General features: G+C 46.6%; 1 protein-coding gene across 1 annotated transcript in view; it reads right to left on the bottom strand.

Annotated features, from left to right (window-relative positions):
• The window catches only part of LOC144829455 (transmembrane 9 superfamily member 2-like), a 1,692,131-nt gene that overhangs the window by 1,179,530 nt on the left and 489,106 nt on the right, over positions 1-23,495 (bottom strand). The window lies entirely within an intron of this gene.

Raw genomic sequence — 23,495 nt, 5'->3', positions numbered from 1 at the left:
TGAACTCTTGGAAAAAAAAGTATTGACTTTGTCGCATTCTCAAGTGGGTTGTGACCTTACAGGAATTTAGTTTTGTAGTCTCTTACGTGCCAGGTGTCACCAATATTTTGGCAGACTGCTTGTCTAGGTTGTGCTGTGTGGATGATGAAACGCCCGAGTGTGATTGTTTTGGTGGCGTGGAGTTTGATGAAGGCGTGGATGTATGACTTGTAAGTGAAGGCATCGTCTCTTAGGATGAATGGAGGGGCGCTTTAGCGAGAGATGAACTTTTGAAGATTGTGATGGAAATGATTGTGAATGGTTGGTGTGACAAAAAAGATTGTGACCAGGCATTGAAGAGTTACTGGCAAGTCAGGCATGAACTCACAGTTGTGGACGGGTTGCTCTTGAGGTGTACTAGGCTTATTCTTGCCCGTGAGATATGAATTAAATTATTAAATCATGCGCATGCCAGTCACATGGGCATTGTCAAGACGAAGTAAAGATTGAGGGAGTCTTACTGGTGGCCAGGCATGGATGTCTGTATTGAAAGGGAAGTCAGGAGTTGCCCAGAATGTGTGTGTTGTGACAAGATCCTAAAATGCAGGACACAGCCTATGGTGGTGAGAGAAGAATCAGAGGGTCCCTGGTCGGATGTGGTCATAGATATTTTAGGTGCAATTAGGCTAAAATATTGTGACCGTTATGTCCTAGTTTGTGTGGACATGTTTTCTCATTGGCCCGAAATCAAAGTGGTGAATTCAATTCCTTCCTCTACAGTGATTGCATTTTTAAGATTCTCTCTTTGAAAGAGAAGGCTTTCCCAAGTCTTTACTTTCAGATAATGGTGTACAATTCACCTCTTCCATGGTGGAAGAGTTCTTGACTTCAAGAGGGATCAAACACAAAAAAAGCAGCTCTCTATCACCCAGAAAGTAATGGGGTAGTTGAAAGGTTTGTAAAGGTATTGAAGGAGACCTTACAACAGGCTGTAGCAACAGGTGCTGATTGGGAGAATGCGATGAAGAAGAAAGTGAAAGAGTACAGGTTTACACTGCACTCATCTACGGGAGTGTCTCCCATCCAGTTGCGTAAGAAGAGAGCTCCTAGCACTGAAGTGTGTCCCTCTTGGGTCTGTTCGAAGATAATTTCGGTTGACAAAGATGCTAGGAGTACTGAAGGATGAAGAGATAGGGAACGAATGATCAAGGAGAAGAGGAAGCAGTGGTATGAAATGAGGAAAGCTGTTAAGAACACTAATGTCTTAGTGAGTGATTGGGTCAAAATAAAATCTCCTCGCTTAAGCAAGCCTGGTTCGAAATTTAGTACACCCTTTAAAGTGATCAAGGTGTTTAACAATGCCGTTCGCACTCAGAATCATAAGGTATGGAACCTTAAAAGAGTGGCAAAATGCCAGGTCAAGAATTCACAACCCAGTTTTGTGTCAGAAGAATCTGGTGCGGGGTCACAAGAGAATTCAACCAGGCCTCGTAGGCTCATACAAAGACCGGCCAAGTATCATGACTATGTTTAGTTCTGATGTCACTCTATCATTTATTTATTTATTTTTCTTTCTTTATTGCCTTGTTGTGTTATTAAGGGAGAGGTGATGTAGTGTTCCTACTTCTTGGTATCTGTAGAATGTCATCGCTGTTACTAGGCTACGCTGCCTAGAATGTGGAACCTGCATCTTGTGAAAGATTGTAAGTGGTTTGTCAGTTGGCGATTGCAGGGCTTGATGGGTTTACTTACTTCCTTGTACTTAATAAATCCAACTCTACTTTATCATCTCTACGCTACCGTGTATTACTTCATTACACAGAGCTTCAAAGAATTATAACATTGTGAGGCCCACTTTCATCAACATTCAACCAACAAAATGACATTTAATTTCCCTTAAAGCTTGAACACTGAAGCTGAATTGCATTACAAGTGTAGGCATGTTCGCATTTTCCCCTATATCTATCTAGTACCCAGAAAGTGAGATACTGACTTGGAGGAAAAAACGCATCTGTGTCAATAACTGTTAAGACCCCCCCAAACAGTTGATCAAACACAAAACTTCCTTTGTCAGAAAAAGAGATAATAGGTTCCTTAAACAAATGCCCAAATTAGATAACATATGTTTGTTTACACCAGGGATCTCCAACCTTTTTTTGTAATCAGAGCTACTTCTGTTCAATGACAATGATCCCGAGCTACTAATATCAGCGATATAGTTGTGGCCACCCCATCCAAGATGGTCAGCAGTGATCACATCAGTTCATTAGGCTGCGTTACCAACAAGATTACCCTCCACGTGGGTAATGCATTGCTGCACCCCTTGGCACAAACGTATTATTGGTAGTACTAAATCTCTCCAACTCAAATATTTTTAAATACATTTTGAAAATTCAAACATTTTTCTCCAGGCAACAGCTTATGAGTTCTGAAAATAAATATATTTCCACCTTGAATATATGCTTTTTTATTTTGGCATACAAACAATAATTCAAACCAAGCAAAAGCTTATATTGTAGTAGACCGGCGTGCACACAGGAGAGCTACTCACAAGGAGCTGGAGAGCTACAGAAAGCTCACAAGATGCTCGTTGGAGATGTCTAGTTTACACCTATAATACAACTGTACCTAAAAAAAGTAAAACTAATAGTACCCAAATAAGAGAAACCTCAAAGAACAGGACAGTGGTTTGGATTCTGATTATTCATGCACTAGGATGTTGTGAATAATCTAGTTTAATTCTCTCCTAGGCCTGGAAGGGCTTTAAGTGGGCCGGCTCCTGATAGTGTCCAGCACCGGTAGTTCTAAAAAAAAAAAAAAAAAAAATAGGTGCAGAGACAGGTGTCTATTGGGCTCTCCATTATTGCCATCAACCTCAGGATGAAAAAAAAATCCTAACCCTGCAGCAGTACCACTGCTCACTGCCGTTGATGTAACTTCAGAGACTCGTTATAGTTCTTTAACAGTCTTATCCTTTCAGAACTGAAACATTTTCAATGTTAAATACAACAAAGCCATCATTGTTGCTTATTTATTTTATGCAACTAACAGCCATTGACAAAGCCAATAGTCCTGCCTTGTTGTAGGTATTGTATTATTTATCTGGGTGCAATGACAGAAGCAGCAAAATACCAGTGAGGCGGCACTCTATGCTATGCACAGATTTGTAGCTTATGTATTCCTAAATCATGCCTTTAATTACATCGGTCACGCCCCTTTGAGAGATCCCCCCCCCCCCGTTTTTTTCATCCCACTTTAAGCCCTGAAGCCTGGATAATGAACGTAGGACCCACCGCATGCTATTCTGCCACTTTCATTGTCAGTTAAACTCTTTCCTGTAACCCATGAGGCACCTTTGGCACTATTTTCCACTCATATATTTTAGTAGTATGGAAAATTCTAGTAAGTGTAGCAATTTTATTTGTTACTGGATATTTTTTACGGTTCAATTCTTTTCCTTCTTAGTGCTAGAAGGCTAGTTGATGGGCTTATAGGGCTCGACCTATGTACAACTCCTCTAACAAATTATTTAATCCAATTCAAATAGAGTTGCCCACTGAACCGTCTAAACCCGACTGAATCTATTAACATACATAAAACCCACAGTGGCATGTCCACAACAAGGAACTCAGAACTAACTGATGTGGATTAAATGGACAGTACAGTAGTAACAAACATCAGTAATAAAACAACTCTAGGTCTAATACCACCATCGTCATCAGCTTCACTCAATACCTCCCTGATTAACCCTTTCACTGCTAGGCCTTTCCTTCCCCCATGCTAAGCCTTTTGTTGGCTAGGGTATTTGCACTTAGGCCCCTGTAACATTTTGACCACATAAGGTATCCACGCCAAATTTGCGTCCTATTCTTCCAGCATCATGGAGATTTTAAAGGTACCCAAGGTTTGTGGATTCCCCTGGAGGGGACCCGGAAATTAGCCAAAATAAAGCTAAATGTTTTTATTTTTGGGAAAGATGGGGAAAAAGTGCTGCAGAAGAAAGTATTTAGTTTTCGCCTGCAAATGGTATCAAAAAAGAGTTTGTGGTGCTGAAATGATCATCTTCCCAGCTTTTCGGGACAAGCAGACTTTTTTCAGAAAACCAAAATGTTTTACACAGTGTTGGCATTTTACTGGGCCATAGTCTTTTTTTGCTACTTTTTGTGCTTTCAACCTCCTTCCAGTTAGTGGTAGAAATGGGTGTTAAAGCAATAATGGATCCCGGAACACTATAAATTTCAGAAAAGTAGACAACATTCTGAATTCAGCAAGGGGTCATTTGTGTAGATCCTAACAGTTGAAAATAAGAAAAATTGAAAAAGAGTTGGAAAAAAAGCCATTTGTGCAAACGTTTTCACCTGTAACTTCTTCTAAGTATGACAGATGTTTGAAAGCAATATACCTTTACATCGCAGGACCCTTCTGGTTGTGGGGATATATCGGACTTGTAGGTTCACCAAGAACCCGAGGATCCTAGAGCCAATAACTAAGCAGCGTCTTGCAGTGGTTTTTCATTGTGTACTGTGTATATTGCAATTAATTTAGTAAAATATAAAAAAGTGAAAAATAGGCATCAAAGACACCTATGTATTTCCGAAATGGGAACAAAATACAGAGCTTACAAACAGTAGCTATTTGCACATCTCCGAAATTGTGGTTACCCATACTAGCCTGTAAATTGTAGGACCCTTTTCAAAGTGACTTCTTTTTTACAAATTGTCTTACAATAACAGTTGCTCTACAATTCTGAGTTCCCCTAAGTTTCCCAATAAAAATGGTACCTCACTTGTGTGGGTAGGACTAGTGCCTGCGACAGGAAACAGCCCAAAACACAACGCGGACAAACCACATTTTTACAGTGAAAACCTAATTTTTTTTTGCACAGTGCCTAGCTGTGGATTTTGAACCCTAGCTCAGCCAGCACCTAGGGAAATCTAGTTAAATTATACATTTTTTTAAACTAGACACGCAGAAGAATCCAGTAGGGGTGACTTTTGTGGCTCTCACCAGGTTCTATTACCCAGAATCCCCTGCATACCTCAAACGTTGTAAAAGAACAAAAAACACATTTTCCTCACATTTCATTGATGGAAAATTCTGGAATCTGCGTGGATCCACAAAAATTCCACCCTCCCAGCATTCTCCCAGGTCTTCCGACAAAAATGGTACCTCACCCGCCTGGGTGGGTCAAGTACCCGTGACAGGCAAGGGCTCAAAACATATTGAGGAGACATCAAAATTACCTATCACCAAACGACTTGGTTTTGCAAGGGGGGTCCCTTGGGTTTTTGTCCCCAAGCTCAGCGGCCCTCTAAGGAAACCTAGCAAACCCACACATTTCAGAAAACTAGACACCCCGGGGAATCCAGGGAGGTATGGCTTGCGTGGACCCCGTAGAGGTAGCTTCCCCCTGTAAACCTCAAATTTAGCTGAAAAAAACACTTTTCTCAAATTCCAGGGTGGGAAAATTGTGGGATCACCGGGCTGACACAAATTTTCTACCAAATCTTGAGAATACAGGTGGTGCACCAAAGATAAAAGTCCAGAAAATTGCAATATTGTGAAAATCCTTTATTGATTCAATCTTTAAAAGGCCTCAGCCAACGCGTTTCGTTCCTTGCGGAACTTCATCAGGGCTTGGTAATTTCTTGATAGTCCCATGAAGCAGTCAAATAGTAAAAATAAGAATTATCCACGATATGAATAGATCACCTGTGGTGTAATATAAAGATTCAAGTCGTAAAGGCAGCAAATATTGGTGACCAGGTGTCCCCAGAGTCACGGCACTTGTGAACCACAAGGGTAGTTGTGGATCTATAGACTTAAAGAACGACCCGCTGTCGTGTTAGGGTAGATCTACCGACCAAAGTAGCGGTCGTTCAGCTTAAATAAGCAAATAAATGGGAAACAGGGCATCTATAACCCCAGACAGCTTAGGTGTAATCTTCCGCCTGTCTACATTCGTCCCCCCTGGTCACGCTACACAAGTACCCAAGAATCAGGCGGCTCGAAATTTCCTACCATTCAGCGTTCCCCCAGGTCTCCCGATAAAAAGGATACCTCACTCGTGTGGGTGGCCCAAGTACCCGCGACAGGGAAGGGCCCAAAACGTATTAAGGAGACATCAAAATTACCCATCACAAAACAACCTGGTTTTGCAAGAGGGGTCACCCGAGTTTATGGCCTCAGGCCCAGCGACCATCTAGGGAAACCTACCAAACCCACACATTTCTGAAAACTAAACACCCAGAGGAGTCCAGGGAGGTATGGCTTGTGTGGACATCCATACTTTTCCCTACCCAGAATCCTCTGCAAAACCCAGATTTAGCTGAAAAACAGACGTTTTCCACATATTTTTGAGTGGAACCACCGTGCCGGCACCAATGTCCTACCCCACAGCATTCCCCTCAGTCTCCCGAGTAAATTTATACCTCAGTTGAGCGGGTGGGGCAAGGGCCTGTGACTGGGAAGTAGTACAGCATGGAGTGGTGTTGTCCATAAACACCTGCAGTTGACTTCCCTTGATCAAAGGGAAAAAGGCTTTCAATGCCAACCAGATCACACTGAGCTCCAGCAGGTTGATGTGAAGCCTCAACTCCGCTGAGGACCAGAGTCCTCTGATCTCCACCTCTCCCAGATGGCGGCCCCAGCACAGGAGTGACGTATCTGTCACTAGTCAGCTATGGTTGAGGAAGGGTGAGAGGTTTGACACTGCCCCAGTCACGGTTTGTTAGCCACCACTACAGGACTTTTGCAGTTTCCCGCAGAGAACTGGACCAGGTCAGAGAAATTCCCCTGATGTTGTGCCCACTGAAACTTCAGGTCCCACTGCAGAGCACTTGTATGCCAACAGGCATGTGTCATATGAAGGATGCAGGAGGTCATGAGGCCCAACAGCCTAAGAGTCAGTCTCATGAAATACAGCATAGAGGCTGAGACAGAATAGCCTGAATAAGCTGGACTCGCCATTCAGGAGGCTAGGTCCAAAACTTGCCTGTATATGGACCTGGCCCTTTTTTCAGGGTTATTCCTTTGTTTTTTCTGACGTGTTTTTGTTGGTTTTCTGACTCTGGGCACTTTACAACTGCTAATCAGTGCTAAAGTGCATGTGCTCTCTCATGTAAACTTGATATCATTGGCCTACTCTTATTTGGCATATTTAATTTACCTGTAAGTCTCTTGTACTGTGGTATCCTATATACCAAGGTCCTGTAAATTAAATGCTCCTGGTGGGCCTGCAGCGCTGCTTGCCGCACCACAGAAGTAGCCTTTCAAACCTGTCTCAGACCTCTGCCACTGTAGGGCCTAACAGCGGAGTTTACTGTTGCAGTGACGCTGCATTTAAAAGGGTTGCCATGTCTGCAACTCGCCTTTTACTACATATAAGTCACCCCTAAGGTAGGCCCTAGCTAGCCCTATGGGCAGGGTGCTGTGTAGGTAAAAGGTAGGACATGTGCCTTTGCTGTGTGGTATGTCCTGGTAGTGACAAACAGCCAATTTGGTTTTTCACTGCTGTGAGGCCTGCTCCTCTCATAGGTTTGCATTGGGAATTCCCAGATATATCTTTCATTGGTCATTTGTGATCTGAAGGGAGTAGCGCTGTCATGTTTGGTATGTTTGGAATGATAATGAAAAATCACACTTGCTGGTGTCGTGGATTTTATATTACACTTTTAGAAAGCGAGCATTTCTTTGTGCTCATAACTCTTCTGTGCTTTGCAGCATGACTCCAATCCACGTCAAGGGCAAAGTGACAGCTCAGCTTGTGCATACTTTCCAGACTGCCATCACACAGGGAGGGCTGGGTCTAACAGGGTTGCATCTGCATTTTTAATAGTCTTCCTGGGCTGGGAGAGTGAGAGGCGTTGACACCTTACATTTTTATAGGCTGTGTCCTGCCCTCACACAAAGGCCTTGTTTATCCCCTACTGATGTCTGGAGCCAGTGCAAGGGTGGAGAGAAACTCCTGGGACTGACCAGATCTTGGTGGTACCTTCTCCCCCCTTCTAGAACGCAGGCATCAGAGTATAAGTACACGTGCTCTGGCGCCACATTTTGGAGCACTTTTAGAGTACACTATAGGACCTGGAAGAAGCTCTGCTGGAGTAAAGGCTGCTGCACTGAAAAGACTGCCCATCTTGCTGTGCTGACTGTTCCTAGGAACTGCTACCTTTCTATGTTGTGCTGCCCTTATGCCTGCTGCCCTTTGCCTTGCCAAAAAGGCCTACAATTTGCACCCAGAGTGACAGAGACGTGGACTTGTAACCAGACACTGCAGGCTCTACAAACTGCCAGGAAGGATCGCCATTTGGATTACGTGTTTAGCTGGATTGACGTGCTGTTCACTGATTGTTGGGCTGCTGAAGGGACTATCACTTTGTAAATCCATCTGTGCATGTCTGCTGCCTGTTCCTCTGGCCTTAGGCCCCCAGTGATCTCCCAGGGCTTCGTGACCTACCTTCTGCAATTTGAGACAGCACGTGGTGACCACTGTGTTCTCTACCCAGTTTAATCTGAAAGCGCGGGTGGAGCGCTTGCACCTTCGGGAGCCCGAGGCCAAAGCAGTTCACTAAATCTGAAAGCGGACGCTCATCAGCGGAGCGAATGCTGCAGGAGTCCAGACACTGCCTGGAAACTGAGCCACCATATTAGGAAAGCAGCCGAAGGCGAACGGTTACACGTGGGTACCCCGCCCCTCTGCTAGGGGCCGACTACACCGGGATGCTCCCAGAGCCGGATGCCGGCAGCCACGCCAGATAAATGTGCTCAAACCCCGCGGGCCTCAGGGGGCGGCAGTTGGAGACATGAGTAGGTCTTCCGCAGCAACGTCCTAAGGCGCTGAGGGCCACGTAACACCGGATGACGAGAAGCTGCTCTGTATGTTCAAGAGCAGCCAATCTGGTGAGTTTTGCCTATGGGAGGCCCAGCGAGGCCTCCCCGTCGGTGGTGGCAGGACTTGTGTGCCCCCCACCTTGTTAGGCCCATATCTGTGGGAGTTCTACCAACTCCACGAACAGGGTAAGACCTCGATGGATGCCCTCTGGCTGAAGTATCGACCGTGAGCAGAAATTACTGCATCCCTAGTGGAGGCCGATGGGTGGATAATACGGGCGCAGGTGCCACCCTCAGGATTGCTTATTGTTATTACCGCATTATGCATTATATGAGGGCTGGTGTCCTATGAAGTTATCCGAATAGATAGAATTCCCACAAAGCCATTTTCTTGGCCTGCACATTGGTTATGTGTTTCGGGTTCTAACCTGCTGCATAACCAGGCACTAATGTGATGATTTGTGTGTTCTTATGCTGCATCTCATGCCCTGATCTTATAATTTATGACAGCTAGATTCTTGCCATAGCAGGATACTGTGTACTGACTTCGTATTGCATAGGATGGTCATTAGTGATGATTTATGTGCTATATCCTACAGTTTAGTCCCCGAGGTTAGGGGTTATGCTGTTCTATGACTTGCTATAACAAAATAATGAGTATCATCACAGGATCTGCCTATTCAGTACAGTGATGGTGTTCTTGCGCCAGGTGGCAACTATAAGGAGTTCACTTAAACGCCCTACTTGTGGTGTTAGGACAACGGTCCGATTGGCAGTGTGATGTATGATCTATGTGAAGTCATGACAAGTGGCTAATGGCATAGTGATTCATGCGTTTATGGCCTCATGTGATTTTATGCATAATACAAAGGATACTTTTATACATCACTGAGTGATGGCACTTTTGTGGTGTGTTCATTGTGTCACTGGTGGGTCGGAGTTGCGCAAACGCTTTACACATTACCTCTGGGGATAAGCCAGACTGCTCTGTGCCAAGCTTCTGGGGGTGAGCAAAGGTTATCTTTGGTGTGTAACTTGCTAGAGTGGTGGGTTCTGTCTGGCTTCGGCGGATATCCTAACCATCCAGAAACCCCATTTCTAACAACCCCTATGAAAGGGAGTGTCTAAGAGGGATTCGGGTGTGACTTGGTAATGTTGATAGTGAACCCCAGCAAATGCAGGAGGTTCGATGTACTCTGGAGGTGAGACATCACTACCTGGGGCGAGTCTGCCTTCAACAGCAAATCATCAATGTGATTAACCTAACCTCCGCAGATGTAATGCATCCACTGCCATCACTTTCCTGAACACACAAATGGCGCCGGTGAAACCAAAGGGGAGCATGATAAACTGAAAATGCCCTTGGCCCACTGTGAACTGCAGCTAGCACCTATGGGACAGCAGGCTGGAGATGTGGAAATGTGCATCCTGCAAGACCAACACAACCATCCAGTCTCCAGAATCATTGGCTTGTTAGGCTATCAGCTTATATTACCTGTAATTGAGTTGACATTTTTAGCTCAATAATAGATTTACATCACTGTGAAGCGTGGAGCACATTTATGGATATTCGTTTGAAAATATACAATTCTTCTGCTTTGGTGTTGGGAATCATACGAGTAAACTATAATGTTCTACATATGACCAAGTGAGAGTTACTGTACACTTGTATTTCTCTAGCCCTGATGAAGTCATTGAGTCACACCCACTTTAAAAAACAAAAAATGGTTAAGTAAACATTACATATTTATGTTTTGTGTTGAATGTCTTATACAGGACATTCTGCAACATGATGTGATCAAAACTTTGGACTTTCTCAGTAACTAAACATGCAAATAAATCCCGACCAATCTTAATGTTGTGAACATTACCAGTGAGGGACTCCATTTGGTGTCATTTAACTTACAGAAACAGATTGATGGGGACATGGCCAACCATCATGGCCGCACGGAAATGATTCATTCGAGCGCACTACCTTTCTCTTTTTCATCGAAGGTAAAAAGATTTCTCTGGCAGCTCTACAAACCCACCCTCCCCACCCACTGCTGTCACTGAATTCGAGGAGAAGCGGGGTTGACGACGAGATGGAGATGGATTGTTCCCCCGAGGGCTCCACAGAACGTTTGCAAAGATGCCGTCTGCGGGCGGGCCCGAGACATCACAAGGCCAGAGTGGGAAACAGAGACTCACCGAGGCCCATGACCGTGACAACTGCGGCACTTCACCCTGGCCGCAGGCTGCGGCAGCTGCCCTGAACTAAGATTCCCTGGGTGCAGAGGACACTATCTGCAGGGGGACACTACCTCCGTGCGGCAGAGCGGACGCCATAGAACCCGGGACCTGCCCGCCACAGGAGCCGGTGGAAGAGGAGCAGCCTGCCACTGCTTTGGAGAGCTGCCCATCCTGCAGAGCCTTTGAGACCTATGGTAAGTGCCGGCCCAGACCAGGTGCGCAACACCCATAAAGCTCAAAGGACTTCAGATCCCAGCCTCCCCCTCCCCCCCGCCCCGTCGTGTGTGTCTGCCCGGAATGAGACCGCTTCCTGGTCTCAGTTTTTGAGCTGCTGCAGGCCGGCTGGTCTGGCGCACGTTTTATTGCAGCAGCACCGTAGTACTTCTCAGGTCTTAAAAAACCATTTACTTGTTAACGAGGTTTTGTTGTTTTTTTTACCCCTTCTTAGTGCGCCTGCATCTCCACTCTGCCTATTGCTGAAAGAATCAGCCCCCCACCCCCCCGAAATTTTTAGTAGCCCCCTTCTGAAATTTCGCTCTAGTTGTGCCTCTGGCCCGGACCCTGCATGCCCCTCCACCCTTTATCAAATGCTGCACAGTGGGGAGGTTGCCTGACCCACACTTCCCCAAGAGTGATGTGTTCGTATCTGCCTTGCAGACTAGACATGACGTGGTGGCCCGCCACGACCGATGTGAGCAGCACTTTATGCAGATTCTCTTCCCATGATAGGGACACGATGTCCAGGTATTGCCGCAGTGATGGCCCAACTGCCCCCTAATTGCCATCTGCTCACTATACACAGGATTGTTCCTACACAGTGTCCCATGCACCGAGGCCACTGAAATATAGTTTATCCACCTACTGCCATTTGCACTCACTGTACCTGGTGTGGACCTGAGGGACCTTGAGGAGCTCTGTTAGCTATTACTGGTAGTTTAATGATATCCTGAGGCGTGGCAACGACACCTGGTGAGCTGCCACAAAATGGCACAAGTGCCAGGATGAAGTGCCCTTCACTCTGCTTGTTCTATGCTTCACTGGCGGATCCATGACCAATTCCTGTAAACACCACTACCAAGCTCCTGCCAAATGCCTCATGGTTTAATAATGGCCTGCCTACACTACCCTCCTCAATGACCATGCCTCATTCTAAACCTGGATAGCTTTTACGGTCATAACTGAGGACTCTCCTGCTCTGGAGAGCTGTGGAGGGATGTTCGGGATGTCTTTCTAGGTCCATGGCTCGAGTTTGACTGTATTCCTATTCCCACACTATGAGGGCATCTTGAGAACCGCTGTGGCGCACATCGGTGGCTCCTCTCTTTGACAGACTCAGGGAGACATCGCAGCTAGCCGGTTTCCAGCCCCCCTTGCACGAAGTGGTGGCTCCCCTTGTCATTGTCTGCACGTTCAATAGTCATCTTGGAGGCTAATGTTTGTCACCTCTCCCTCGGATGCCCCCCCCCCACCCTTGGAGTTGACGGAAGGCACTATAGTACACTGCTGGTCTCTGTGCTATTCCTAGAAACATGTGACGAACGTAGGGAGGAGCTGGCATCTTGCTCATCTCCCTAGTACTCCCAGAGGCAGCCACACTCTACATGCCTCCCAAACGAATAGGTTCTCCGGCTACTTCCAACCAACATATTCATGGACCTCTCACGCAGCCTCCCAGAAAGAAGACAACATGGCCTTGACTAAAGAAGACCGCATGTCCTCCCTTCATGACTCCAAGGTTGGACTACATGAAGAACACAAAACAGATCTGAACTCTTCTTTAAAAGCTCTACGATATGAACTCCCCTCCAAATTCGCTGCTCTCCAACATGATGTGGACTCCATCAGCACAATTACACTTGATTTGGACACTACCTGCCAAACTTTGACACAACGTGTAGATCTTTTGAGGAACACCACTGGTCGCCCTAAAATACATCTCCATACCACGCTTCTGACGGGCGAGGACCGTGAGAAGTACTCTTGTGGAGCTAACATCAGACAGCGGGCCTGGAGGAAGGAGTGGAGGGCCCAGACTTGGAGGACTTCATGGTGGTTCAATTTTCTGAGCTACTGGGAGCAGAGGGCCCCAAGGTCAAGTTGGAGCGTGTTCATAGAGTGGGCTTGCTGAACCAATTGGAGGGGAAATGGCCCAGAGATGTCCTGGTAAAAGTGCCCTCTTTGAAAACGAAGGGCCCCATTCTTCAGGCAGCGAGGAAATTGAGTGAGGTGACCTTCTAAGAAACATCATGCCAAGTGTTCTAGGATATGGCCCTAGCAACCCTAGTTCGGCGACAATTGTGGTCCATCACCGATAAACTGCACCAAGACAAAATCAAATACAGATGGACATGCCCATTTAGTCTGGCTTTCTCCTATCACAACTAATCCCACCATTTTACGGATCTTCCAGAGGTGGAGGCCCAGCTCAGGGTGAAGAATGCCAATGCTGAACACTCTGCAGATCCAGCAGGACACCAGCCCACAAGCTCCAAGGCTGGAGGGGACTTTGGTTCCCACAACGCCGTTCCAGAAAACAGGGGAAGCAAGGCACTCTTAGCTGAAGCAAACATTTTCGACTTATCAAGGTGAAGACTGGTAATGGAACTGCAACACGCCCTTCTTTTGATCCTCACTATATGTGCCTAATGCTACAAGGTGCCAGTTGGTATGGCAGGTCGCAACATGAGGAATACTCCTTATTGTGAAATATTGTTCCTCTATTGTCCTAGTACCTACTGACGTAGCTTTAAACACCCTAAGTGACCCGATATTGATATCTATTTCTTATAGATTGCTTGTTACCTTGACCACTAGCCTATCTACTACAACGGGTCTACGTGGTCATGACTTACACGCACCCATTTTCAAAACGTCTTGATTGTTGGGAGTCATGTTTCCCATTCAGGTTAGTTTTGATATTTTCTTTATTGGTCCAAGCAGTAGATTGTTTTAAATCGGCTGGGGGGCCTGAGGCGGGGAGCTTTGTAGGGGTAAGGTGACACCTGCATGAGGGGGGACAAGGGAGAGTGCTGCGTCACTGAAACGTCTATCTATCCTGACAATGGTGTTGACCACATCGACCTGGAGCATTAGGGGCCTTAAATCTCTGGCCAAACGAAAAAAAAGATGGATACCTTCTCGATAAGCACTGGCAGATCTTAATCTTAAACACAGTTATGAAAATAGACTTTGCCATAAACTCTACCCGATATATTATAGGTGCTCCGCGCCACCCCCCCCCCCCCCCCCACACACAAACATTGTGGCATGACCTTTTTCTTTCATTCCTCTCTCATCTTCCAAACCCTAAGCAGTAACAAAGAGGGGCGTATATTGATGGTGAAGGGGACCCTGTCAGGTAGACTGTGCACGATCACCTTGACCTACTCCCCAAGCTCATCACAAGCTCTTTCCCTCCTTTCCTGGAACCTGCAAATGGACAGTACACACCCGCTTTGCACAAGCACAGGCAGCTTCACCACAGCACTTCAACAGACCCCTCTGGTCTATAGGCTTGGTTGACGCATGGTGAATGATGCTCCCCAACACCAGGCTCTATACCTTATTTTCCACACACCCATTGCTCATACTCACACATTATTCACCAATCTTCAACACACGCTCTCTTAGCAGTCGAGTTCCACCCTATCGCACTGTCTGGCCACGCCCCATTCGAGTTGAACATGGACTGGGATCCCACACCTAAACTGCGCCGATGGTTTTTCCCTGGGTCCCTTACTCAAGACTGTCTTTTCAGAGATGACCTCCGTAAAACTATCCGAGAATTCTACCAATTAAACAAACCTCAAGATACCAATCTGTTTACCACTGGGATGCTTTCACAGCAGTAATTAGAGGGAAATGTGTTGCTCTCTTGTCAGCACTCACCGAACAAAAGACCCAGGATAGACTAGCTCTCGAAGTGGAACTATATTCTGCTGAGAAGATGTATAAAGACACCCTTATTTTTGCACTGCAGAGGAAAGTTACTACCTTGAGAGCAAAACCAAATGCAAGCTAGAACAATACCGCCGAGTTCACCCTTTTGCACCTTAAACATTTGACGTACATTAAGAGGAGAAAGTGGGCACCCACCTAGCATGCCGTCTCAAAGTGAAGCATGAGAAAGAATATATTAGCCACATTCACAGGAACACGGGGGAGCTTGTCACATCTGAGCAAGATAAGGCCCGGCACTTTCATGATTTCTGAATTTAACCACCTCCGACCTGCCTTGTATAGAGGCTCAACAAGACTATTTTGATGGTGTGGTCATGGATGATGAAACGAACGGGTGGATTAGCAAAAATGAGGCACTTTTCCTCATGACCACCAACCCTAAGACACCCTATTTCTATACCCTCTCGAAGATCCACAAAAACACCACATCAGTCCCTGATAGACCAATTGTGTCAGGTATAGGATCACTGCTAGAACCATTGTCAAAGTTTTGCGACAAGTTTCTGCAGCCCCTGGTAAAGAAGATTCCTTCCTTTCTACAGGACACTAGGGATGTCCTCCGCCTCATTGACACCATCGAGGGGAGGGAGGGGGTAAACCTGCTGGTGACCCTTGACGTGGAAGCACTTTACACCAATATCCCACAACAGGCGACCCTGGAGGCAGTAGAATCCACTCTGCTCAAAGACTGGTCGTCCCCCACACCTATCACCTACATCATGGAGTGTGCCTCTGTTGCTCTCGGAGAACTTTTTTGAATACGAGACCCAATTGTACCATCAAATACAGGGGACATCGATGGGCAGTACCTTTGCCCAGAGTCTTGCTTGTATTTACATGGCTACCTTTGAAGAGACTGTCATTAGGAGTGTGAGCAATCCCTACAGGGACAACCTGACCATCTGGCGCAGGTATATCGATGACATACTGATACTATGGAAGGGGGACCTTAACGCCTGTAAAGCCTTTTGTGACTGGATCAACACACAGAACCCCTTCCTGAAGTTCACGAGCACCATCTCAGACACTAATATCCCCTTTCTTGACATTAGGATCTGGCTCTCTGAGAGTGGGTTGAGCACTAACCTACACAGGAAAGTAACAGACAGGAATAGTCTCCTCCTCTATAACAGCCACTATCCCAAATCCCTCAGGGACAACCTCCCATTCGGGCAATTCCTCAGAATTCAGAGGAACTGCTCAAGCATGTCAGACTACAAAAAGGAGGCACAGCAACTACAACATAAACTACAAGATAGGGGTTATCCATCTAAACAAATCCGCAACTCTTTCAAATGGGCAATAAATAATCTCCGAGTGGCGTTACTTGAAACTAAAATCAAGGAACAAACTGACACAATAACCTGTGTGACATCCTTTACTAGGAACTCTCCTCACATAAAAAAGATCAATAAACACTGGGGCATCAACTCTGGGGATCTCACTATCCCTCGCCCGAGGTTTGCTTTCAGACGCACATCTACCTTGAAAGATGAACTGATACATACAAGACCCAAGACAAGGGTAGTGAATGCCCAAAGAACCCTATGGGACCTACCCCCAGTGACTGGCCACTACCCCTGTGGCAGTTGTTCTGTCTGTAACAAAACCAGGCCCTGTAATAATAATAATAATAATAATAATAATAATAATAATACTGATGTTTATATAGCGCAACACCTACCTCTCACTGAGGTGTCCCGGCGCTTAGTGAGCAAAGGGGGGGGGGGGGGCAGTGTATCAAGTGAAAGAAGAAGTTAGTGATTAAAAAGCCACGTTTTTAACTGTTTCCTGAAACACAATTCTGAGCTCGCATTGCGAAGCTCAAGTGGTAGGGCATTCCACAATCTGGCTGTTGCGGCTGAAGACGTTCTCCCTCCAAGCCGAGCTCTTGAAACGCGTGGGACCAGGAGCAGATTTTGCGCACGTGAGCGCAGGGGGTGTGCCTGTTTGTAGCGGGGGAGTCTTAGTTTGAGATAGTGTGGGCGCTTGCCCTGCAAGGCCCGGTGGGCAAGTGTCAGAGCCTTAAACTCAATTCTGCTTGCCACTGGTCACCAGTGCAGCGCTCGTAGGTGTGACGAGATATGTTGTTTGAACGGTATGTTTTTAATCAGCCTTGCCGCCGCATTTTGCACCAGTTGCAATCGCTGGATCGCATATTTCGCTAAGCCCAAGTAAAGGCCATTGGCATAGTCCAGCCTAGATGTTACTGTGGCATGGACTACTAGTTTGCGGCAGTCTTCGGGCAGTAAGTCCAGGAATTTACGTAAATTTCTCCGTTTATTTAGGCAACCAGCCGTTACTTGTTGAATGTGAGCGGAGAAAGAGAGGTCGTCATCCCACCTCACCCACAAGGTTTTTAGCACTCGTACTGGGAGAAGGAGGAGGCCCCATTACAGTAGGCCAACAAAGATCTGGTGAGGGCGCAGGGCCTTTCCCAAAAAAGATCACCTCCGTTTTCCCTGCATTTAATTTGAATTTGTTTGTGTTCATCCAGGTGGCAACATCACAGAGACAGCCCTTAAAATTGCTAAAGGCCTCCTTCGTCTGATCTTGGCAAGGGAGCACCAACTGGGCGTATGAGATTGCTTTGACGCCCCAGTTGGCGATTAAGGTGAAGAGAGGGGCCAGATACACATTAAAAAGCAAGGGGCTCAGGGCTGACCCCTGGGGAACACCACACCATATAGGTTTGGGTGAGGATGAAAAAGGGCAAAGGGCGACTTTCTGAGAACGGGCACTCAGGTAGGATTGGAGCCAGGCCAACACCTTCCCACCCAGGCCGATACATTCAAGTCTCTCGATCAGTCTAGCATGATCGACCGTGTCGAAAGCTGCAGATAGATCAAGGAGCACCAGCATTGCTGATGCTCCTGAATCTAATGACCATCTGACCGACTCAGCTACCTCTATGAGGGCCGTCTCGGTGCTGAAGCCCGACCGAAAGCCTGACTGAGTTTCATGTAGTACATTATTTCCTTCAATTAAATTGTTCAGTTGGCTTTGGATCAGTTTCTCCAGCATTTTCCCGGGCGCAGGAAGTAATGAAATTGGCCTAAGATTGCTGAAATCCCCCAATGCTCCGGAGGGTTTTTTCCCCAAGGGAAGCAGCGTAGCATGCTTCCAGCAATCTAGGAAAATTCCGGTAGTAAGGGATGAGTTCCAGACATGGGTGAGTGTGGTGACTAGGGATTGCAATATCATCTTCCAGAGTTTGGGGGGGAAAGGGTTCATCAGGGGGCCCCTGATTTACATTTTCCAATCTCTGCAAGTGCCTCCTGATGCGAAATTGGAGAAAAAGAAAAGAACGATGGAGGGGGCACACTGGCTAGAGTAGAATCTGACCTCTCTGTCGCAGTCGGGGCAGAGAAGGTGTTGTATACCTTTTGAATTTTATTGTCAAAAAAGTTGGAAATGTCTTCACACATAGCTAGAGTTGAAGACACCTCCGTCTCAATGGCTCTTGGCTTAAAGAAGGATTGGACTACCTTAAAGACTTCTTTGCCTGAGTGGTCCGCTTTCTGAATGCTGGACGCAATGAATTCTCTTCTAGCCTTTTTTATAGATTTGTGTAGCATATTCAAGGCCTTTCTATAGCACGCCTTATCCGCATCACTGCATTTTAGTCTCCATTGACGTTCTAATCTCTTGCACCTGCTTTTTTCTGCTTTAAGTGTTTCTGAGGACCACGGGGCCGATGGCGATTGTCTACGTGATAGTGAAATTTTTTCAGGTGCAACAGCCTCTACCGCCGTAGCAATCCCGTGATGCATTGCCACAGCATCCCGGTTTGGATCAGAGGTAAGTGCAGGCGGGTCTAAATCTAAAAAGGGACCCAAGGTTTCAGCTGCAAGATTTTTCCACTTCCTCTTCATGGTGGGTCGTTTTCCTTTTGCCTGGCCTGTATTGCTCATATTTATTTTAAAAGAAATCAGGTAGTGGTCTGACCAGAGCAGAGGTTGGGGAGTCTCTACTGAAGCCTGAAAATGAGAGAAAACTAGATCTAGGGTATGGCCTGCCCTATGTATGGGGCCCGAGATAAGTTGTACTAAGTTAGCCGCTGCTAGAAGTGAGCTAAATTGGGTTGCTTGAAGGCTGTTGGGGTTATCGACATGGAAATTGATCCCCAAGTGCCATAAAATTGGTGTGGGCTAATCATTTTTGTACAATGTAATTGCAGAGATCATAGGTGGTATTTGCTGCGCAGTCTGTAAAGAGATCAAACTCTCAGAGACTGTTACTTGGCGCCCTAAACTACACACGAATTGTAATACCTCTAGGTGTATCTATCTCGTAACATGCCCCTGTGAAAAAAGATATGTGGGTATGACCATCAGACAGGTCAAGCTACGAATCACCGAGCATAGAAGCAACGTTAGGTGCCACAAAACACACACTAGGCTTTATAACCATTGTGCGGAAATAAATAATTCTGCAGACAGTTGAGGTGGACAGTGCTCGAAGCACACCAGAACATCACACATCAGGCGCTCTTCAGCATAGAGCAAAGATGGGTCCACCGCCTTGCGACAGACGTCGAGGGTTTAAATGACTCTATTCCATGGGGTTCCCTGGCTAGGACATACTGACATGAGCCCTCATTGACACAAATTTGCTTTACTATGCCTTACATGCCCATCTTTCTGTGAGGCCATTGCTCACTATGCACTGCAGTCTATGTATCTCATACATAATACTCGATTTCCTGATTAGCTTAATCTTTTAGGACTCCCACCACCTGCTATGACTTCGAAACAGAGTGTTAATCAAAGTTTGTCACGTAGTAATCTCAGGAGATACTGACCCATGTGACCCACTGTACCATGTCCTACCCTCCAGATAACGATCCTTCTGGATACACAACTCCATTCTAGTCACTATGGGAGCCTGCAACAGCTTGTGCATGGATCACGACAGTGATCACCATTTCTTTCTGTTTCAGTGCTTAGCCCCTTGTGTTGGTATTCTGGCGGGCACAATTGGTAACTCTGTGTACTAGGTCTGATGATATTCACATATTTCCTGCATTTAAAACATATTGTCTGACCCCCATCTCGCATACACACCAAAATATGATTACTTATCCATCACAATAGATGATATTTCATGCATTACAAAATGGCCACCCGGTTGGAGCAACCTTTGACGTGTTGTGCATTGGGATACAGCCGCCCCGGTGTGCCTTTTCGCGCATGCGCGACGACCCGGAGACACCCAGCTACACGGGAAATGTATTGGTACAGTTATAAAGCAGCAGGGATGGTTCGCGTGCTGCTCCGGCTTCTCTGTCCTCCCGACCTCGTGTGGGTAGGTCTCTAGCTTTTGTCCGACCTGCGGACAGGTAAGTGCAACCTGGGGTTGTCAAGTATTTCGTGGCAGCCTCCTCTATTTAAGCAGCCCTCGCCGCCACAAGTCTGTGTGAGGTAGCTATGCTGGACGAGTGTGCCGTTGCCACCCTGCCCCCCCTCTCTGGTGCCCCGCCAACCCCGCGTTTTGCCGTAGTAGCGGCAGCCGTAACCACTTCTGGAGGCCCTTGCAGAATCAGCGGCCGTGTATTCAGCTTTATCGTGGACCTGTCTCGAGCGGGCCCGGTGAGTCTGCGATGCACTTTCCCTGATTGCGGCACGTCCCCTTTAGTTTGATTGGGTCGCTTCCGATTTACCGGCACAACCGTGACGGTATTTCCGTCGGCATGGTGACGAGAGTGGTTTGTTGGCAGTCCTAGACACTTTCGAACATGGCATTTTCGCATGGGTTTGTCTGCGCCAGTTGGCCTCCATTCTATAATGGGTGAGACTTTGATCAACGTCTTCTTTCTCCATCCACTAGGGTACCTACCATCAAGGTGCCTTTACACGGGAGAAGACCGGTGACGCCAGTAATTGATCCTAATAGGGTGAGACTTGCGTTTCCTAACAGCTGGACACTCTCTCATTTTGCCTGCAGTCTGGTCATTCCTAGACTCCATATACTTAGTTGAGTTTTAATTTAATTTTATTTGTTTTATCATACTGTAACCCTACCTTAGTCGTTTTTATATATCTTGCATTCATTGCCTTTTTAAACTTGATGACCTTCTGACTAGGTCCACCCCACTCTTGCTGTATTTAGCATGCATGATGAATTAAGAACCTAACACTGGCGATCTAGACTTCTGTTGTCATTAACTTGGGTATCACCCCCATTTTTTGTCATCCCTCTCTAGGTCCAATTAGGAGACAGCAGGACCTATTGGCCTGCCCCTAAGTATCCTGTGGAAGGTAGTATTCGCTCCTACCACATCGTGTAGCACTGTTTTTCTTTACTAGGTCCTGACGAATTGCTACAAGAGCATGAAACATGTCGACCATTAGGTAGAACATACGTCTCTGGATCATTGCACCAGTGTGTATTTTCTCCTCACAGTTTTTTTTTTTTGTACCTTTTTTATTATAATAAAGAAACATAGAAGAATAAACAAGGCAATATAACAGTAGTACATCAATCGGGCGAGTGCTCAAGGAGGACGGGAGATACAAGTAGTATAATACAGGAGTTGTTGTACACAGGGGAGGGGTCCGGAAGCAGGAAATACAAAATCAAGAACAAAATACACTACACTACATTAGGAATGTTGGGTCAGGGAGACTGGGGGGGCCTAGAGATCTCTGTGAGAGGGGGCGCACTGTTTTTATTAAGGTAGTTAACCACACCATTAAAAATACTTAGTGGATTACCTACCCTTTTTTAATGATCACCCACTTTTCACGTCTACACTTCCCCTAAAGCCCTCACACCCACATGCACCAACTGGCAGGAACAAAAGATCTCCGACAAAGAGCCCCTTTACGGGTGCCCGTCAGATATTGCACCGCCAGTCTGACGAGGAGCAAAACCCAGATGATGAAGCATGACACCTAGCTTGCTGGGTGTGTGAGGGTTTTAGTTTCGAAAGGGAGATTCCCCTCCCCCTTTTCCCACTTTTTGCTTTGGTTCTCCTATTCTTCCTACTTTGGGGAACAGTGTATCCTTTTTTGTCTATACAGTTTTAGGGCCTGTACACTGGACCCCGTTAAAAATAGCCCTCCCGGTTCCTCTCTTTGTTAAATAGTTACGCCAAGTATCAGCAGCACAGAATGAGGAGTTAGGTAGCCAAATAGGCAGGGAGGAAGTCCGAATAGCCACAGCCACCTTCAAAGCGCATAAGTCCCCTGGACCCAATGGGTGTATAGTGCAATTTTATAAAACCTTTGGTGAATAATTCACCACCGCCCCTCTCTACTCCCCACCACCACCCCCCTTTACTTATTTTTAATCATATGGCAACAAACAAAATGGGCTCTTCCCTCAATGAGCTAAGCACTCATTTCAGTCATTCTGAAACCAGGGATGGATCCACAATTTTGTATTTCATATAAACCTATAGCCCTGCTAAATTTAGATACAGAGCCTTTGAGACATATGGTAAGTGCCGGCCCAGACCAGGTGTGCAACACCCATAAAGCTCAAAGTACTTCAGACCCCAGTCTCCCCCTCCCCCCACCCCGTCGTGTGTGTCAGCCCAGAATGAGACCGCTTCCTAGTCTCAGTTTTTGAGCTGCTGCAGGCCGGCTGGTCTGGACCATGTCTTATTGCAGCAGCACCCGAGTAATTCTCAGGTCTTTAAAAATACATTTACTTGTTAATGAGATTTTGTTGTTTTTTCTCCCCTTCTTAGAGCTCCTGCATCTCCACTCTGCCTATTGCTGGAAGAATCAGCCCCCCCTCCCTGAAATTTTTAGTAGCCCCCTTCTGAAATTTGGCTAGTTGCGCCTCTGGACCGGCCCCTCCACCCTTTATCACATGCTGCGTAGTGGGGAGGTTGCCTGGCCCACACTTCCCCAAGAGTGATGTGTTCGTATCTGCCTTCCAGCCTAGACGTGACGTGGCGCCCCGCCACGACCGGTGTGAGCACGTGACGTGGCGCCCCGTCACGACCGGTGTGAGCTGCACTTTATGCAGAGTCTCTTCCCATGGTGGGGACACGACGTCCAGGTATTGCCGCAGCAATGGCCCAACTGCCCCTTAATTGCCATCTGCTCACTATACACGGGGTTGTTTCTACACAGTCTCCCATGCACTGAGGCCATTGAAACAGTTTTTCCGCCTACTGCCATTTGTACTCACTGTACCTGGTGTGGACCTAAGGGGAAGGCTTGAGGAGCTCCGTTAGCTATTACTGGTAGTTTAATGATATCCTGAGGCGTGGGAACGATACCTGGTGAGCTCCCACAAAATGGCACAGGTGCCAGGATGAAGTGCCCCTCACTCTGCTTGTTCTATGCTTTACTGGCGGATCCATGACCAATTCCTGGAAACACCACTCCCAAGCTTCTGCCAAATGCCCCATGGTTTAATAATGGCCTGCCTACATTACCCTCCTCAATGACCGTGCCTCATTCTAAAGCTGGATAGTTTTTACGGTCAGCTCCCACAAAATGGCACAAGTGCCAGGATGAAGTGCCCCTCACTCT

The sequence above is a fragment of the Lissotriton helveticus genome, chromosome 4_1 (assembly GCF_964261635.1).
Source record: "Lissotriton helveticus chromosome 4_1, aLisHel1.1, whole genome shotgun sequence".
NCBI classification, from domain to species: domain Eukaryota; kingdom Metazoa; phylum Chordata; class Amphibia; order Caudata; family Salamandridae; genus Lissotriton; species Lissotriton helveticus.
The sequence above is the reverse complement of the archived record's forward strand: the minus strand, read 5'-3'. Positions and strand labels throughout refer to the sequence as shown.